We start from the raw sequence: 6,147 nt of genomic DNA on the forward strand, positions 1-6,147 counted from the left end.
AATTGACTCAAAAGCAGTGGGTTTGGGTTTTGTTTTGCTTTAACTAGAGAAATTGTCATTTGTCATAACTAAATAACCTAAAACAGGTTTTTGTTTGTTTTCAGTTGTTTTAAAACTTATGTTTCATTTAAGCTTCAGAGTAGAAAAGCTTAAGGAAAAATAAAAACAAACAAACACAAACCACTGCTATTGAGCCCATTCCAATTCATAGCAACTGTGTATCATTGTTGTTGTTGTTAGTGTCGTAGAGTCAGTTCTGAACCATAGCAACCCTGTATAGGGCTTCCAAGGAGCAGCAGGTGAGCTTGAACTGCCAACCTTGCAGTTCAAACGATTTTGCAGTCCAGCGTAGTAACCCACAGCACCACACCATGACTCCTAGTAAGCATATATAGGGTCTCTGAAACTATGAATCTTTATGGGAGCAGATAGTCTCATCTTTGTTCTGCAGAGTAACTGGTAACTTTGAACCGATAACCTTCCAGTTAGCAGTCTAACATTTATCCCGCAGCATCATCAAGATTGTTGTTGTTAGGTGTCATCGAGTCGGTACCGACCCATAGCAACTGAGGAGTTATATTTCTTACAGTAAAGAATAATTCTGTCAAAACCAAAATTTTTAATGTGACATTAGCAAAAAAGGGGTAACTTGCTGGATTAAACTCTGAAGAAACACTATAAACCTAGGATATGTGATTTTAAACCATTTAAGTTTTAAGTAAGTTTAATATATTTTAGCTAAAACATGTGGTTCCACAAAGTGAAGAATGCTGTTACTAAACAAGCAAGATAACCATCCAGTGCAGAATGTACCCCTGTGCATATCAAATACAGCCAACTGTGAAGTGACATTGGCAAGCTTACCTTACACAGTGACCACTTATGAATAATATGAAAAATGTTCAGGGAGACCATTTTGCTACACTTGATTCAATATCTACTTATTGTAAATGCTAGTCCCCTTGTTACTGCCTTTGCTTCAGGCTGCATCTTAGTCACATGCTTGCTGGTAGCCCCACTAGTAGTAGATTATAACTCATCCCAATTCCCTAGCACATAGTAGGTGGTCAATATGTATTTGTCAATATATAAAACACAACTTGGTACATTAAATTAGTACCAATGAAAAATTGCTCAATTAGTTTGTCCAGCATGTATGTTCTATATATCCCCATTGGCAACAAGAAGGAAGTGGTCACAGGAATAAGAACTAAATGAAAAGTGATATCTAGGAAAGTTTGTGGAAAGAAAACAAACACTGAAATTGTGCAAATTCATCTGACTTATACTTGATGTAATGCTGCATGAAAGGTGTGACTTTTCATATCTGCACATCCATAAATGGGTTTTAATTTTACATAGTTCAGCACACTAGAATACTTACCATTTGTAAAACCAAACATAAATGTAATGTTGTTGCTAAGTGCTGTGAAGTCAGTTCCGACCCATAGTGACCCCCGCATAGGGTTTCCGAGGAGCAGCTGATGAGCTTGAAGCACCGACCTTGTGGTTCAAACCAACTTTGCAGTCCAGCACATTAACCCACAGTGCCACACCAGGATGTCATAAATGTAATAGACTACAAGCAGGGTGACCTATTATCAAGCAATCATAATAACAGTGAGAACTGATGAATTCCTGAATTTATTCAACAATAGTGTGGATGAAGAGCATGGAGCAAAGGAGATGTTGAAGATATGTTGTTGTTGTTATTGTTGAAGTACCCATGAGTCACTTCTGACTTTAAGCAACCCTGTATAGGGTTTCCAAGAAGTGGTTGGTGGGTGTGAACCACTGACCTTTTAGTTAGCAGTCCAGTATTTATCTTACAGTACCACACCAATGTCAATGTTATAGACGGTATATTAATGTATTGTCTAAATAGCTAGCACCAGTAGTTTTTTTTTTGAAAAGACAGCTATTCTTCTTTAAGAAAGAATGTTGATAAATTATGAAGAACAAGACATGTAACTTGAAAGTTACATATTATATATCAATGAGACCAAATTGTTTTCTATGAAATAAGAAAAATCGGTGAGGCAATCAAGGAGTAAATTCTAAGTTCCATGTTTGGGTGGATGTCAGGCTAGAAATAGCTCTAGTAATACAACTCTCTTTGCTCAGAAATTTGCAGAAATCCATTTGGATTTATTCTTCCACATGTCAAAAATTAAAGGTTTCCTCAATTTTATCTGTAAACAAAGAAATTGAAATATCAATCAGACCTGCACATGAACTAATGATATTTAGCTTGAATATCACTTGAAACACTGAAGCTCAAGCCACTCAGCCTACATCTCATTATTGTCCATCAGTAATCTCTCTTCTGTTTTGTACCAAATTCTACTTCCATTATTCATCTGTACTCATCATCCTTCCCATTCATCTTCCCACTGCTTCTCTCTCTCCCTAATCTATTCTCCATGTTATCGTCAAAGTAAGGAAACATCTAATACTGTCAACATCTTTTCACCTCCTAATAATATCACTCCATGTACCATGAAGCTAAAGGAAAATAAATGACATTCTTTGCAATTTTGACTCTGTTTCCAGGCATAAAACAGACTCATTCTTGAGGTATATGTTATTTAATTATACTATCAAAATGTATGCTCTACTGCCTCCTAGTCCATTTTGCCTGCTGACTTCTTTGTCATTGCCTCACATTCATCAACAACTTTGGTGTTTGGCTTGTTCTCCTTGTGCATTTCAAGCACAAGCATCATCCTGAGCAACTTCAAAGTCAATGTAGATGCTTCGAACACTCCTAGTCCTACAGTTTCTTAATGATTTCCATTTTATTCAAGTCACTCCATCAATGGACACTCAGTACACCTTAGAGATGTCTACCATATTATCTCCCTCCAGATGATGACCCACTTCTCTCTTCCTTTTCACACCCTATTCATTGAAATAAGGAACTTTGAACCCCTTTCTTAGCCCATCCATTTGAGTCCATCATCTCACCAAAATGCTCTTCCCAAGGTCAACAATAAACATCTTGTTACCTTATTGAATAAATGGTTTCAATATGAAACGAAATCAATTGCTCTCTTTATGTATTGGTACTGAAATACTATTGTTTTCCCCTGTCTTCTGTTTATTTCTTTTCTATTTTATACTCTCCTATTCCTCCAACTTAAATGTAGACATTTCCCAGGGTTGTATTCTTTGTCTCCTTCTCTTCTCACAAAACATATTCCACACAGTTGACCTCAACATCATCAGAGTTTCTACAATAGTCTATACATTATCAACTCAGAAATGGTTATCTTCCACTCAGGATACACATCTAATTGTCTACTGGATATCTCATTCTGACCTCTTAATCACAACATATCCAAACTCTTCATCTTTCCCTCTACATCTGTACCTCCTCTTGTAGTCCCAGTCCCAGTGAGTGGTACTACCATTCATCTCATCTCACAACTCAGAAAACTGAGATCCATTCAAGAACCCTTTTTCTTTTCCATTCTTCCATTCAATCAGTATCTTAAATTCCTTCCATACCTTCACCAGGAGTTCTGGTATGGTACTGTAAGATAAATACTGGTCTGCTATCTGCAGGGTCAGTGGTTCAGAATCACTAAGCACTCCTTGGAAACCCTATACAGGGTTGCTATGAGTCAAAACTGACTCAAGGACACTTAACAACTACAACAACAACATACCTTCAACATCTCCTTACTTTGCTCCATGCTCTTCATCCACACTATTGCTGAATAAATTCAGGGATTCATCCATTCTCACTGTTGTTATTCTAATGGTCTGTTTGTCTCCCACTGGTTATCTCATCCTCAACCAAACCCACTACCATCAAGTCAATTCTGGTTCATAATGACCATACGTAGGAGCAAACAACCTCATCTTTCTCCTGTGGAGCAGCTCTTAGTAGGTGCCATACTAACTCGGAGCGACCCTATGCACAACAGAACAAAACACTGTCCAGTCGTGGACCAACCACACAATTGTTGCTATGCTTGAGCCCATTGCTGCTGCCACTGTGCCAATACATTTCATTGGGGTCCTCCTCTTTTTTCTCTGACCCTCCACCTTGACATGATATCTTTCTCCAGGAACTGGTCCCTCTTGACAGTATGTCTGAATATGAGAGATGAAGTCTGGCCATCTGGCTTCAAAGGAGCACTCTGGCTGTATTTCTTCCAACACAGATCTGTTTGTTCTTTTGGCAGTCCATGGCACTTTCAATATTCTCCTCCAACACCATAACTCAAATGTATCAATTCTTCTACGGTATTCCGTATTCACTGTCCAGCTTTCGCATGCATATGAGGGTATTGAAAATACCATGTCTTGGGTCAGGCGCACCTTAGTCCTCAAACTGACCTTTTCGCTTTTCAACACCTTAAAGAGGTCTTGTGCATCAGATTTGCCTAATGCAATATGCTGTTTGATTTCTTGACTGCTTGCTTCCATGAAAATTGATGGTTGATCTGAGCAAAATGAAGTCTTTCACAACTTTAGTCTTTTCACCATTTATATGGATGTTGTTTATTGGTCCAGTGGTGAGAATTTTTTTCTTTACATTGAAGTGCTACCCATACCAAAGGCTGTGGTCTTTAATTTTCATTAGTAAATATTTTTAAGTCCTATTTGCTTTCAGCAAGCAAGGTTGTATTATCTGCATATTTCAGGTTGTTACTGAGTCTTCCTCAAATCCTGATGCCACGTTTTTCTTCATATAGTCCAGCTTCTCAGATTATTTGCTCAGTATACAGGTTGAATAGGTATGGTGAAAGAATACAACCTTTGTGCACACATTTCCTAATTTTAAAACCATTCGCACCAAATTACTCACAGCTCCTGTCTCCAGAAGACTTCATGTTCTTCGCCTTCTAAATTTTGTCAACTGTTCTCTTTACCTGCTTCAGAAAATGTTCTTAAATGCAATCAATATAACCCACTCTACACAGTTAATCAAAGCATGAAGTTATTAATGGATGTTGGATAGTTTACAAAATCTGTGGGAAAGTCAGATAAGCAGGCAAAGCAGAAAATAATAATAAAATAACCAACTACCACTAGATACAGATATCAGAATTCACAGCAAAGACACTAAACAAAGGACATTGCTACTGGGACTTCTATCCCTAATGCTTCTGAAAGCTGAGGGCTCCACAACCGGGCCTCTTTCCTCATCAAACTAGAATATCTAACTAGTGAAGTTAGCTCACATACCAGTGACTCAACTGCAAAGGAAAGAGTTGTTGCTGTTAATTGCTGTTGAGTTGGGTTCCCACTCTGTAGTGAATCTCTGCACAACAGAAGGAAACAATACCCAGTCCTGAGCTAGCAACACAATTGCTATGATGCTTGAACCCTGTTGGCATGATGTCAATCAATATCCTTGGAGGTCTTCCTTTTTTGCACTGACCCTCCACTTTACCAAGCATGCTGTCTTTCTACAGGGACTGGTCCCTCCTGGTAATATGTCCAAAATATGAGAGTTCAAGTATGGTCATACTGACTTCTAGGGAATATTCTGGCTGTACTTCTTCTAACATAGATTTGTTCTTCTGGTAGTCTGTGGTATTTTTAATATGCTTCTCCAAAAACATAACTCAAATGCACCAATTTGTCTATGATGTTCCTTATTCGTGGGCCAACTTTCACATCATATGAGGCTATTGAAAATATCACGGCTTGAGACAGATGCACCTTAGTCCTCAAGCTGATAGCTTTGCTCTTGAACAATTTAATGAGGTCTTGTACAGCGGATTTGCCTAATGGACTATGTTATTTAATTTCTTGACTGCTGCTTCTGTGAGTGCTGTTTGTGGATCCAAGCAAAATTAAGTCTTTAACAACTTCAATCTTTTCTTCAGAAATAAAATATTGTCTTCCACTTTGTTGTTGTTTTTGTGTGTCATTGACTTATAGCGACCCTGTATAAGATTTCCCAAGAGCAACTGATGGTTTTGATCTGCCAGCCTTGTGGCTATCAGTCCGATACTTATCCTATAGTGCCATATCAGGACTCTTTAGGTAGGCATAATTGCTGTGAGATAATGCACTGGACCACAAGGTTGGATTGAACTGCAAGGTGGGCAGTTCAAATTCACCAGTTACTCCTTGGCAACCCTGTACAGGATTGCTGTGAGTCGGAACCGACTCGACTGCACATAA

This window comes from Chrysochloris asiatica, unplaced genomic scaffold, assembly GCF_000296735.1.
Source record: "Chrysochloris asiatica unplaced genomic scaffold, ChrAsi1.0 scaffold00008, whole genome shotgun sequence".
NCBI lineage: Eukaryota > Metazoa > Chordata > Mammalia > Afrosoricida > Chrysochloridae > Chrysochloris > Chrysochloris asiatica.